Here is a 14,191-nt window from a genome sequence, read left to right as displayed (position 1 = left end):
GGGTTAGTGTTCGGGTTAGAGTAAGAGTGAGGGTAAGGGTTAAGGTGAGGTTTCGATTAAGGGTTAGGGTGACGGTGAGTGTTAGGATGAGGGTGAGGGTTAGGGCTAGGTTTAGGGTGAGGGTAAGTTTTATTGTTAGGGTTAGAGTGAGGTTGAGGGTGACGGTTAGGGATAGGGTTAGGATTAGTGTTAGGCTGAGTGTTAGACTGAGGGTTAGGTCTAGGGTGAGGGTGAGGGTTATGGTTAGCTTTAGGGTGAGGGTTAGTGTTTGGGTTTGGGTTAGGGTGAGGGTTAGGGTGTGGGTTATGGTTAGAGTTAGTGTTAAGTTTAGATTTAGTGTGAGGATTAGGGCTAGGTTCAGGGTTAGTCTTAGGGTAAGGGTAAGGTATAGGTTGAGGTTTATGGTGAGGTTGAGGGTTAGGATTAGGGTAAGTGTTACAGTTAGGGTGAGGGTGAGGGTGAGAGCTAGGTTTAGGTTGCGGGGTAGGGTTAGGGTTAGGGTGAGAGTTAGGGTTAGTGTGAGGGTTAGGGTTAGGGTTTGGTTTAGGGTGAGGGTAAGGGTTAGGGTGAGGGTTAGTTTTTGTGTGAGCATTAGGGTTAGGGATAGGGTTAGGGTGAGGAAAAGGTTTAGGGTGAGGGTTAGGGTTATTTTTAGGGTTAGAGTTAGGTTGAGGGTGAAGGTGAGAGTAAGGTTGAGGGTTTGATTTAGATTTAGGTTTAGGGTGACGGTGAGGGTGACGGTTAGGCTTAGGTTTAGTTTTAGGGTTGGGTTTAGGCTGAGGGTGAGTGTGAGGGTGAGTGTTAGGGTTAGTGTGATGTTTAGCAGGAGGGTGATGGTTAGGGTGAGAGTGAGGGTTCGGGTGACGATGAATGTTAGGCTGATGGTGAGGGTTAGGGTTAGGGTGAGAGTTAGGGTTATGGTTAGGTTTAGAGTTATGGTGAGAGTAAAGGTTAGGGTGAGGGTTAGGGGGAGTTTGAGGGTTAGGGTTAGGATTAGCATGAGGTTTAGGGTTAGGGTGAGAGTTAGGGTAATGGTTAGGTTTAGAGTTATGGTGAGAGTAAGGTTTAGGGTGAGGTTGAGGGTTAGGGTTAGCGTTAGCATGAGGGTTAGGGTTAGGGTGAGTGTTAGGATTAGGGTTAGGGTTAGGTTGAGGGGGAAGTTTAGGGTTAGGGTGAGGTTTAGAGTTAGGGTGAGGGTGAGCATGAGGACTAGGCTTAGAATTAGGTTTAGGGTTAAGCTTAGGCTGAGGGTGAGGGTGAGTGTGAGGGTGAGGGTTACAGTAAAATTTAGGTTGAGGTTTAGCTTTAGGGTTAGTGTTAGGGTGAGGGTTAGGGTGAGGGTTATGGGTAGGGTTAGGGTTAGGGTTAGGGTTAGTGTGAGGATTAGGGTTAGGGTTACTGTTAGCATTTGGGAGAGGGTAAGTGTTAGGGTGAGGTTTAGGGTGAGGGTTAGTTAAGCGTTTTTGTTAGGGTGAGGGTGAGAGTTAGGGTGAGGTTTAGGTTTAGTGTTAGGGTTAGGGAGAGGGTGAAGATTAGGGTTAGGGTGAGTGTTAGAGTTAGGGTGAGGTTTTGGGATAGAGTTAAGATTAGGTAAGGGTGAGGGTGAGGGTTAGGATTAAGGTTAGTGTTATTGTTAGGGTGAGGGTGAGGGTGAGGACTAGGATTAGGTTTAGGTTTAGGGTTAGGGTTAGGCTGAGTGTGCGGCTGAGGGTGGGGGTGAGGGTTAGAGTTAGATTTAGGGTGAGGTTTAGCTTTAGGGTTAGTGTTAGGGTGAGGGTTAGGGTGAGGGTTATGGGTAGGGTTATGGTTAGGGTTAGGGTTAGTGTGAGGATTAGGGTTAGGGTTACTGTTAGGTTTAGGGAGAGGGTAAGTGTTAGGGTGAGCTTTAGGGTGAGGGTTAGTTTAGCGTTTTTGTTAGGGTGAGGGTGAGAGTTATGGTGAGGTTTAGGTTTAGTGTTAGGGTTAAGGAGAGGGTGAAGGTTAGGGTTAGGGTGAGTGTTAGAGTTAGGGTGAGGTTTTGGGATAGAGTTAAGGTTAGGGTAAGGGTGAGGGTGAGGGTTAGGATTGTTAGAGTTAGGATGAGGGTGAGTGTGAGTGCTAGGATTAGAATTAGGGTTAGGATTAGGTTTAGGCTGAGGGTGAGGCTTAGGTTTAGGGTGAGGGGTAGGTTTAGGTTTAAGGTGAGGGTTATGGTTTGTGTTAGTGTTAGGGTTAGGGTTAGGGTTAGGGTGAGGGTTATAGTTAGGGTTAGGGTAGGATGAGGGCAAGGGTTAGGGTGAGGGTTAGGATGATGGTTAGCATAACTGTTAGGGTTAGGGTGAGTGTGAAGTTTAGGTTTAGGATTAGGGTGAGGACTACTGTGTGAGTTAGGGTTAGGGTTAGGGTGAGGGTTACGGATATGGTGAGGATTAGGGTTAGGGTTAGGGTTGCGGTGAGGGTTAAGGTGCGTGGTAATGTGAGGGTTAGGGTGAGAGTTAGGGTTAGTGTTAGGGTTACAGTTAGGGTTAGGTTTAGGGTTAGGGTAAGGCTTAGGGTGAGGGTTAGGGTTTGTGTGAGCATTAGGGTTAGGGTTAGGGTTAGGGTGAGGGTTAGGGTTATTGTTAGGGTTAGTGTTATGTTGAGTGTGAGGGTGAGGGTAAGGGTGAGGGTTTGTTTTAGTGTTAGGTTTAGGGTGAGAGTGAGGGTGACGGTTAGGGTTAGGTTTAGTTTTAGGTTTAGGTTTAGGCTGAGGGTGAGGGTTAGCGTTAGTGTGATGTTTTGGGTGAGGGTGAGGTTTAGGGTGAGAGTGAGGGTTTGGGTGATGGTGAGGGTTAGGTTGATGGTGAGGGTTAGGTTTAGGTTTAGTGTTACAATTAGGGTGAGGGTGAGGGTTAGGTTTAGGATTAGGATAAGGGTTAGGTTTAGGCTGAGGGTGCGGCTGAGTGTCTGGGTTAGCGTGAGGGGTAGGGTTAGGGTTAGAGTGAGGGTTTCGGTTTGGGTTAGGGTTAGGGTTAGGTTTAGGGTTAGGGTGAATGTTATAATTAGCGTTAGGATTAGGATGAGGTAGAGTTTAGGATGAGGTTTAGGGTGATGGTTAGCATAACTGTTAGAGTTAGGCTGAGGGTTAGGGTTAGGATTAGGGTGAGGGCTACTGTGAGGATTAGAGTTAGGGTGAGGTTTAGGGCTTGGGTTAGGTTGACGGTGACGGTGAGAGTTAGGGTGAGGTTAAGGGTTAGGTTTAGGGTTAGGGATAGGGTGAGGATTAGGGTTAGGTTTAGGGTTAGGCTGAGGGTTAGGGTGCGGGATAGGGTTAGGGTTAGGGTAAGAGTTAGGGTTAGTGTGAGGGTTAGGGTTAGGTTTAGGTTTAGGGTGAGGGTAAGGCGTAAGGCTTTGGGTGAGGTTTAGGGTTTGTGTGAGCATTAGGGTTACTGTTAGGGTTAGGGTGAGGGAAAGGGTTAGGGTGAGGGTTAGGGTTATTGTTAGGGTTAGTGTTAGAGTGAGTGTGAGGGAGAGGGTAAGGTTGAGGGTTTGTTTTAGTGTTAGGTTTAGGGTGAGGGTGAAGGTGACGGTTAGGGTTAGGTTTAGTTTTAGGCTGAGGGTGAGGGTGAGGGTGAGGATGAGGGTTAGCGTTAGTGCGATGTTTAGGGTGAGGTTGAGGTTTTGGGTGAGATTGAGGGTTCTGGTAACGGTGAGGGTTAGGTTGATGGTGAGGGTTAGGGTAAGGGTGAGGGTTAGGGTTAGGGTTATGGTGAGAGTAAGGGTTAGGATGAGGGTTAAGGTGTGGGTGAGGGTTAGGGTTAGCCTTAGCATGAGGATTAGGGTTAGGGTGAGTGTTAGGGTTAGGTTTAGGTTGAGGGTGAGGGTTAGGGTTAGGTTTAGGGTTAGAGATAGGGTGAGGGTGAGGGTGCTTGCAAGGTTTAGGATTAGGTTTAGGGTTAGGGTTAGGCTGAGAGTGAGAGTCAGAGTGAGTGTTTCGGTTAGCTTTAGGTTGAGGTTTAGGGTTTGGGTTACGGTTAGGGTGAGGGTTAGGGTGCGGGATAGGGTTAGGGTTAGGGTGAGAGTTAGCGATAGTGTGAGGATTAGGGTTAGGTTTAGGTTTAGGGTGAGGGTAAGGCTTAGGGTGAGGATTAGGGTTTGTGTGAACATTAGGGTTAAGGTTAGAGTTAGGGTGTGGGAAAGGGTTAGGGTGAGGGTTAGGGTTATTGTTAGGGTTAGTGTTAGGGTGAGTGTGAGGGAGAGGGTAAGGGTGAGGGTTTGTTTTAGTGTTAGGTTTAGGGTGTGGGTTAGGGTGACGGTTAGGGTTAGGTTTAGTTTTAGGCTGCGGGTGAGGGTGAGGATGAGGGTGAGGGTTAGTGTTAGTGTGATGTTTATTGTGAGGTTGAGGTTTTGGGTGAGAGTGAGGGTTCTGGTTACCGTGAGCGTTAGGTTGATGGTGAGGTTTAGGGTTAGGGTTATGGTTAGGGTTAGGGTTATGGTGAGAGTAAGGGTTAGGGTGAGGGTTAAGGTGAGGTTGAGGGTTAGGGTTAGCATTAGCATGAGAGTTAGGGTTAGGGTGAGTGTTAGGGTTAGGTTTAGTTTGAGGGTGAGGGTTAGGGTTAGGTTTAGGGTTAGAGTTAGGGTGAGGGTGAGGGCCAGGGTTAGAATTAGGTTTAGGGTTAGGGTTAGGCTGAGGGTGAGAGTGAGATTGAGTGCTACGGTTAGATTTAGGGGGAAGTTTAGGGTTAGGGTTACGTTTAGGTTGAGGGTTAGGGTGAGGTTTATGAGTAGGGTTAGAGTTAGGGTTAGGGTTATTGTGAGGAATAGGGTTAGGGTTAGGGTGAGGCTTAGGGTTAGGGTGAGTTGTGGGAATAGGGTTATGTTTAGGGTGAAGTTGAGAGTGAGGGTTAGGATTAGGGTTAGTGTTAGAGTTAGGGTGAGGGTGAGGGTAAGTGTTAGGGTTAGGGTAAGGATTAGAGTAGGGTTAGGGTTAGGCTGAGTGTGAGGGTAAGTGTGAGGCTGAGGGTTAGGGTTAGGATGAGGGTTAGGGTTTGGGTTAGAGTTAGGGTTAGGGTTAGGTTGAGGTTTCGGTTTAGGGTTATAATTAGGATGAGAGATAGGCTGAGGGGTCGGGTTAGGGTTAGGGAGAGAGTTAGGGTTAGTGTGAGGGTTAAGGTAAGGGTTAGGTTGAGGGTAAGGGTTAGGGTGAGGTTAGGGTGAGGGTTGGGGTGAGGGTTAGGTTTAGGGTTAGGGTTAGGATTACGGTGAGGCTTCAGGTTATGTTTATGGTGAGGGTTAGTGTGTGGGTTTGTGTTGGGTTGAGGGTTAGTGTGAGGGTGAGGGGGAGTGTTAGAGTTAGGTTTATTTTTAATGTTACAGTGAGGGTGAGACTGAGGTTTATGGTAAGTTTTAGGGTTAGGGTGAGGGCTACTATGAGGGTTTGGGTGAGGACGAGGCTGAGGGTGAGGTTTTCGTTTAGGTAAGGTTTAGGGTTAGATTTAGGGTGAGGAATAGGTTGAGGGTGAGGGTTAGTGTGCGGGTTAGGTTTAGGGTGAGGTTTAGTGTTAGGGTTAGTGTTAGGGTGATGTTTAGGTTGAGCATGAGGGTTAGGGTGAGGGTGAGAGTGAGGGTGAGAGTCCGGGTGATGTGAGGTTTAGTGTGACTGTGAGGGTTAGGGTGAGGGTGAGGGTTAGGATTAAGTTTAGGTTTAGGTTTAGGGTGAGGGTTAGGATGAGTGCTAGGTCGAGGGTTAGGGTTAGGGTTAGGATGAGGGTTAGTGTGAGGGTGAGGGTTAGGTGTAGGGTGAGGGTTACAGTTAGGGTGAGGTTTAGCGTGAGATTGAGGGTTAGGGTTAGGGTTAGGGTTAGGTTGAGGGTAGGGTGAGGGTTAGGTTATGGGTTACGGTTAGTGTTAGGTTGAAGGTTAGGGTGAGGTTAGGGTTAGGGTTAGGGTTAGTTTTAGTGTGAGGATGAGGGTTAGGTTGAGGATTAGGTTGAGGGTGAGGGTTAGGATTAGCTTTAGGGTTAGGGTTAGGGATAGGGTGAGGATTAGGGTTAGTGTGAGGGTTAGGGTGAGGTTTATGTTGAGGGTGAGGTTTAGGGTTAGCCTTAGGGTCACGGTGAGCGTTAGGGTGAGTGTTAGGGATAGGGTGAGGGTTAGGATTATGTTTAGGTTGAGGATTAGTTTTAGTGTGATGTTTATGGTGAGGGTGAGTGTTAGTGTGAGGGTGAGGATGATGGTTAGGGTTAGGGTTAGGGTTAGGTTTAGGGTGAGAGTGAGAGTGAGGGTGAGGTTTAGCATTAGTGTTAGGGTGAGGATTAGGGTTAGGGTTAGGGTTATGGTGAGGGTAAGTCTTAGGGTGATGTTGAGTTTTAGGGTTACTGTAAGGGTAAGGGTGAGGGTTGGTGTGAGTGTAAGAATTAGGGTTAGGGTGAGGGTTATTTTTAGGGTTAAGGTGGGGGTTAAATTTAGGGTGTGGTCTAGGGTGAGGGTGAGTGTTAGGGTTAGGGTTAGTGTGAGGGGTAGGGTTAGGGTTAGTGTGAGGGTTAGGGTTAGTATGAGGGTTAGGGTTAGGTTTAGGATTAGGGTTAGTGTGAGGATAAGGGTTAGGGTGAGGGTTAGGTTGAGGTTGAACTTTAGGGTTAGCGTTAGGGTTGGGGTTATCGTTAGTGTTATGGTGAGGGTTAGGGTGTGTGTTAGGGTTAGGGTGGGGTTTAGGTTGAGGGTGAGCCTTAGGTTTAGGTTTAGGGTGAGGGTTAGGGTGATTTTTAGAGTGGGGGTTAGTGTTAGGGTGAGGGTTAGGTTTAGGATTAGGGTTACGGTGAGTTTTAGGGTTAGGGTTATGGTTAGGGTAAGGGTTAGGGTTAGGATTAAGGTTAGATTGAGGGTTAGGGTTATTGTTAGGGTTAGGGTTAGGGTGAGGGTGAGGGTGAGGGTTGGCGTTAGGGTTAGGGTTAGTTTCAGGTTGATGGTGGGAGTGAAGGGTAAGTTTAGGATTAGGGTTATGGTTAGGCTGAGGGTAAGGCAGAGGATGAGGGTGAGATTTAGGGTTAAGGTTAGGTTTAGAGTTACCATGAGGGCTAGGGTGAGGGTGAGGGTTAGGTTGAGGGTTATTGTTAGAGTGAGGGTTAGGGTGAGGCTAAGTGTTAGGGTTCGGGTGAGGGTTCGGGTGACGGTGAGTGTGAGGGTGAGGGTGAGGTTTAGGGTGTGACTTAGGTTTCAGGTTAGGGTGAGGGTTACGGTGAGGTTTTGGGTTATGGTTAGGGTTAGGTTGAAGGTGAGGGTTAGGGTTAGGTTTAGGGTTAGGTTGAGGGTTAGGGTTAGGTTTAGGGCTAGGGTGAAGGGTAGAGTTAGGGTTAGGGTGAGGGTTAGGGTTAGTTTGAGGGTTTGGGTTAGAGTTAGGGTTAGGGTGAGGGTTAGGTTTAGGGTTAGGGTGAGAGTTAGGTTTAGGTACTGTTTCGCGTGAGGGTGAGTGTTAGGGTGAGGGTTAGGGTTAGGGTGATGTTTAGAGTTAGGTGAGGGTTAGGGTTAAGGTGTGGGTTAGGGTTAAGTTTAGGTTTCGGGTAAGGGTGAGGTAGGTTGGGGGTTAAGGTTAGGGTGAGGTCTAGGGTGAGGGTGAGGGTTAGGGTGAGGGTTAGTGTGAGGGTTAGGGTTAAGGTTAGGGATAGGGTTAGTGTTAGGTTTAGGTTTAGTGTGAGGATAAGGGTTAGGGTGAGGGCTAGGTTGAGTTTGAGGGTTAGAGTTAGGGTTAGGGTTAGTGTGAGGGTTAGGTTTAGGATTAAGGTTTGGGTTTTGGTTAGGGTTATTTTTAGGGTTAGTGTTAGGGTTTGGGTGAGAGTGAGGGTGAGGTTTCGTGTTAGGGTTAGGGTTAGGATTAGGGTGAGGGTGGGGGTGAGGGTTAGGTTTAGGATTTGGGTTAGGTTTAGGCTGAGGGGGAGGGGGAGGTTTTGGGTTAGGGTGATGTTTTGGGTTAGGGTTAGGTTTAGGGTTACAGTGAGGGCTAGATTGAGGGTGAGGGTTAGATTGAGGGTGAGATTGAGGGTGAGGCTGAGGGTGAGGGTTAGGTTTAGGTTGAGGGTTAGGATTAGGGTTAGGGTTAGGTTTAGGGTGAGGGTTAGGATAAGTGTTAGATTTGGGTGAGGGTTAGGGAGAGTGTTAGGTTTATTGTTAGTGTTAGGGTGAGGGTTAGGTTTAGGGTTTGTGTTAGCGTAAAGTTTAGGGTTATGGTGAGGGTTAGGGTAAAGGTTAGGGATAGGGTGAGTGTGAGGATGAGGGTCAGGGTTAGGGTTAGGGTTAGGGTGATGGTTAGGGTGAGGGTTAGGGTAAGGGTTAAGGTTAGGGTGAGGGTTAGGGTTTGATTTAGGGTGAGTGTTAGGGTTAGGTTTAGGGTTAGGGTAAGCGTTAGGGTTAAGGTGAGGGTTAGGGTTAAAGTTAGGGTTAGGGTGAGGGTGAGGGTAAGGGCGAGGGTGAGGGTTAATTTTAGGGTTAGGTTGTGTGTAAGGGTTAGGGTGAGATTTAGTGTTAAGGTTAGGGTGAGGGTGTGGGTAAGGATGAGGTTTAGGCTTAGGGTTAAGTTTATGTGATGAATTAGAAAAATTAAGGCTGCATCCATTTTACAATTTACTAACTGCTGACTCTGCTTCTGTAAACTTGCTTGCTTGAGCTGACACCAACCCCCACCCCCTGGAAATAAGGAATTGGGTAAAGTCCAGGTGTCGGCCCCAGGACAAGGTCAGTGGTCGTAGTTAAAGAACAGACAGTACATGTTCCTCAGTTCCCATTTAGAAATTCCCCAGACAGGACCTTGAGATAACGACCACCTGGCAAGACCACAAGCTAAGCCAAATGTCAACCAATCATAGGCCTGTAACCATGTAAACCCCCTTTAAACCAACCATGGGCCAGTCATTTTACGAAGAGTGTTACAAAATTTCCTGCGTGGCAAAGTGATTGTTGGCGTATATGATGACCTTTAAATGGACCAATCATGGGATGCTTTGTGTTATGCATTAATCTTATGGTTTTTGCGTTTAAAAGAAGGCTTGTAACCGCTGCTCGGAGCTCCCTGTCTGCTCGGGACAGAGAGTCCGTTTGCACAAACGTCAAATAAACTCCTCTTGCTTATTGCATCTCCCGGCCTAGAGTCTGAGTTTCTGGGGCGCCCTCCCGTTGACGAAAGTATCCCAGGAGTCTGGGTCTTTCATTTGGTACGTTGGCCGGGAACCAGGCTCCCCCAAAGCCCAGATACCAGGACTGGCAGGAGGTAAGATAGAGCTCTTGTCTTTCGTGTTTGTCGTGTTCATTTTATGTTTTGGGGATCCAAAAGTGCCTGTATAGGACGTGTGTGGTTGACCAGAGGGAAAAGCAGACTTGCCCACTACCCTGGTCCCGCCCTGGGCTTCTACCCCAGGTGCGTGAATTTGTGGTGGACTAGAGGGAAAAGCAGGCCTGCCCAGTACCTTAGTCCTGCCCTGCAGTCCAACTCCAGGGTTGCGAGGAGGGGGAACGAGATCCGAGTGTCTCTGTGTTAGGGGGAGTTAAGGCACGGACGGCCTCTCCCTTCTGAAGTTTCTCTCCTCATTTGTGCTCACTCGGGGACCGTGCGGCGTTTTTCTAGTCTTGTCTGTGTCTGTCTGACGTTAATTGTCTTTGGTGTTTGTTTTATGACTTTCCAGGAAATGTGTCAACAAGCGAGTCCACTCCTAGGACACCTGAGACCTTGTCCTAGTTCGTTTAAAAACAAAAACCGCTGGTTCTGCTTTTGTAACTTGCTTGTTTGTCAATTATGAAGCTGCCACTGACCACCTGCGAGTGGCCTCAGTTAGATCTCAGCTTCGGGCCTTGGCTCGGGGGGCGGGGTCTAAACGTGGGGGAGAACCTGTCAGTCTGAGGGGATGGCCGCTAGGGACTTCTTTCCCTTGCCACAAGATGACTGGCAATTCTCCTCCGCCTTGGAAGGCCCCTGGGTCAACGTCTGCAGGAATCTAAGAGAAAAATCCTCTGGAGGTGAGTAGGGGTGTTGAGTCCCCTGGTAATTGAATGGTGGTGAGATGTCGCCCCATTCACTGAGACCTGATTTTGTCTTTGTGGCCAGTTGTTTGTCTTGTTTACTTTAGTGTGTGTGCTTGTTTTGTGTTTTCTGGGGTAGGGAAGTTCTGGGTGAGTGTGGCAGGCTCACCTATCAGACTCTGGATTCAGCTTGCTGAATGAGAACAGCACAGAGTTCCGGTAGGGATAAACTGGGGCCCATTAGTCCCTAACTCAGCCTTCAGTTCTTGTCTAGTTCTGTTTTAGAATTGGTACCAGTTTTAAATGTGGATCCTTGGTTTTTGTGTTTATCTGTGTTTTTGTTATATATTTGAACATCTCTGGGGAAATAAAAGTTCCAGCGGGTCTTGGTCACAGACCTGCTATGCCCACCCCACCCCCCCTGAGGCATGGAAGGTTACTGGGCTAGTTTGGTTCCCTTCAAGCCTCAGGCTGCATTTTCTCCTTGTGGAGGCTGCCAGCAGGGAGGGTGTAGAAGGCTGTGTGCCTAGTTTGGACTTTTTCAGCTAGTCCTGACAATGTAACAATTTGTAAAGTGCTCTTGTCTATCTGTGTGAGGGTTTTGTGTGTGTCTGTGAACGTGTTCAAAGATAAGAATTGTCAGCATGCTGTAACAATTGGGTGAGTTTAAATTTAAAATTTAAAAGCTTATGAGGTTTGGACATTACCAAAAATTCTAAAAAAATCTTCACATTGTTTTAAATGGCTTTTTAAAGATTTTTTTTAACTTGCAAATTAAAAAATCTGGTATTATAAAAAACTAATATTTTAAATGCATAAACTGTATATACTGAAATCACATTATCTAGCTTAACAAAATGCATTGGCTGTTTGGGATCTGGTTCCCTTGGCTAAAATTTGGGATAAATATTAAAAATTTAAATGTAAAGGTTAGTTAAACACTGTCAAAGATGTTACCTGTTCTGTCTGTCTAAAAACTGTGTATTTCATTCAAGAACCAAGAAAAGAGACGGGGAAAAACTTAGAAGCCAACAGAAGACCTATGTTTAGGGATAAGGGGTGAACAAGCAGAAGTGCAGTTCAGCTAGTCATGCATGGTGGGACAGGTCCTGGGAAGAGTCCATGCATGGTGAAAGAGGGCAAGCTGGCACAAACGCAGTTCATCTAACCCTAAAGAGTCGGATTGGGTGCGTACCCATTCCATAGAAGGGGCTGAGTGGCCCATCTTTGTTCTTTCTTTTCCCTGCAGATAGACACTAAAAACATGATGGTTAAAATGAGTGATGTGATGATCTGATTAGTATTGCTAAAACTTCCCCTTGGATGTGTTAACATTAAAATTAGAAAGGCCTTAAAAAAAGGGTTAAAAAGTTATTTATATAATGTGACTTGCTTTTAATGTTTTACAATTAGGATGTTTTTAAAAGTCAGAAAGACACTAAGTCTAGCTTTTTGGTTCAGTTATGATGATTGTTATTTTCGCATTAAGGAAAAATTGTCATTTGAGTTTAAAAATCTTAATGTGTGTCTGTTTTAAAACAAGCAACTAAGAGGCAATGAGTGACACTTGGCCTCAAGATTTCAAGGGATCTTTTCAAAATGCAAATAAGAGGTTTTAAAAAAAATTAGGAATGGATTTTTGGATATAAAGTTTAAATGTAAAATTGTTCTTAACATTGGCTTCAGTGTACACAAAGGAAAAAATTAGGATTACCAAAATAATTGCTATTCCAGTTTGCTCTTATAGGTTGTTTTTTTTTAAGTTTCCAGCAAGCCCAGAGCAAAGCACAGAGGATTCTTAAAAGTTTGTCAAAAGTAACTTTGACTCTTAATAAGTTTCAGGTAAGAGCATGCTTAAAAGCTACTTCTATGTTGACCACCTTGTTGCTTATAATTGGAGTAAAATGGCCTTTTATAAGACTCACTGATCTGCAAACTGGTTCAAAGCTAGGCCTGGCACAAAAAGGTTCCTGTGAGACTGTCACCTCTATTCAGCCAGCAGAGTACTAGCCCTGGACTGAAGAGTCAGGGGACAGTACTCAAGCCCCAAGCTCGAGACTCACAGTGGCAGAGTACTAGCCCTGGACTGAAGAGTTAGGGGACAGCATTCAAGCCCCGAGACTGGGACTCAAAGTGGCAGAGTGCTAGCCTTGAGCTGTAGAGCTGAGGGACAGTGCTCAAGCCCCGAGTTCAAGTCCAGCGACCAGCTAAAGGGAAATGTCAATCAGGCATTTTTCCCAATGTGAAGAAGACACTCCTGGGACAAAAGCAATGGAGGAGCATCCAGAGGCAGTAAGCCACTGCTTGGATGGCAGAAATGTCAGATCCTAGAGTCACTTGTGCATGGCACTTCAAAACTGGTCAGAGCCGGGAGGTCATAAAAAGAATTTATATGCATGCCAAATGTCCATGACTATCTACCTTGTAAGGGACAGGAACTTGCCCGTCCTCTGTGATAGTAAAAGCCAATGTTATAAAATGTGGGGGGATATTTTAAATCTCAACCCCTTTATGTGCCAAAAGCTCTAATTGAGCTGACACTAGTTACATGAAGTTCATCTGCTCAGGAAAACGTTTGTAAACCTGAGAGTGTGTTTCTATTTGATATCTGTCTAAAGGCCTGCAAAGGTAACTTAGGCATTGTTTGGGATCATTAGAGATCACATTCCTAAGCCATCTAGAAAGATGCTTTTGCAAACCAGAGTGCTAAACAAGTTACACTGCTGTAGCCGGAAAAAAAGGTCTGTGCAGTTGTCAAAAGATAAATATTGTTCTAAATGACATCTAACCCTGATGGCCTCTTTGTAAAATAGGCTAAGGTTATAGGTTCCTGGCTAGGTAAGATCAACAAGTTACAGAAGATGGACCTTCCCCATTCTACCCCCATTTTAAGATCAAGGGTCCAGAGTCAGTTTTGGAGAAATGAGGCAAAATAGATAAAATAATTTTTTAAAAAAGGCATAAAAATAGTGTTAACAGTTGTCGGTGTACAAGGTGTAAATACTGCATCTGTCAGAGATGGCTACAAGACTAAGCCTTCTGAGCCTTCTGTGTCTATTTACAAAAATATCTGGTTAGAAAAAAGTTGTGATTTTGGTAAATTGTCCTGGACTATTGTTTAAAGATCTTAAAAATCAGCAGGATCAAAGCCTGCCAAGCATATATAATGTATTTTTAACCAGTCTGTGTAGGAATTTACAGCTGAGTATGAGGTGTGAAACTCCCTTGGAGCCACTGAGAGATCCTGCTGCTGCTGCTGCTGCTGCTGCTGCTGCTGCTGCTGCTGCTGCTGCTGCTGCTGCTGCTGCTGCTGCATACCCTAATGGGTAAAGTTCAAAGACGGCTTGACAGCCACCTGGAGAAACTCCTGCCTGATTCCATCACCTGAGTCTGCTTCCTGGTTGACTGCTGCTAAATCTAAGATCTTCTGGGACATTCTTTTGGGTGATATCCAGAAACCCTCTCTTCCCACAGTGGGTATTGAGGACAAGGATATCACTGGCTGGCTTGTCTTAGGCACTTCAGTGCATAGTGACTGAAAATCCACTCTATGGTCACAGCCTAGTTTAGCTCTGGTAATAACCTGAGTGTGTTATCAATGAAAATGGTAAAGGAGAGGGGGGTAGTAAAGAAAGCCTTGGAAAAGGAATTATAAAGGAGAGGGGGGTAGTAAAGAAAGCCTTGGGAAGGGAATTGGGGGAAAATTGGTATCCCCTTTAGATAAGAAAGGATTTAAAAAGTAAGGATTGTCTTTAATTGTTTGGAAAAGGGAAAGAAGACAAACCTCAGAAAGTTTAAGTATGTAGCAAATGGTATGTGTATGTCACAAATGGTATGAGTATGTCTTAAAATTGGAGCTTACAAGTACAACTGGTATAAAATTAAGTTAACTGTGATACACAGAGGCAGGACTGGTAAAAAGAAAATGTAAGGGGCTCTGGTACTGTTACTTTTGTTACAATTGGACCTTGTATACTCAACAGACTGATGTCTTTTCTAAAAGAGAAAAATCAGCGCAGTCCATCTATTAGTTCTGAGGTCTCAATACCAAGCACTGAGAACAACTGACACCCCACAAAATAATATACAGACACCCTAAATTTTAGATTAAAATTACTCCAGAGAAGAAGCGGGGAATGAAGAATCAGAAAAATTAGGGCTGCGTCCATTTTACAATTTACTAACTGCTGACTCTGCTTCTGTAAACTTGCTTGCTTGAGCTAACACC

The sequence above is a fragment of the Dipodomys merriami genome, unplaced genomic scaffold, assembly GCF_024711535.1.
Source record: "Dipodomys merriami isolate MVZ:Mamm:240054 unplaced genomic scaffold, mDipMer1.0.p SCAF_607, whole genome shotgun sequence".
Lineage (NCBI taxonomy): Eukaryota > Metazoa > Chordata > Mammalia > Rodentia > Heteromyidae > Dipodomys > Dipodomys merriami.
This window is presented reverse-complemented; position numbering follows the sequence as displayed.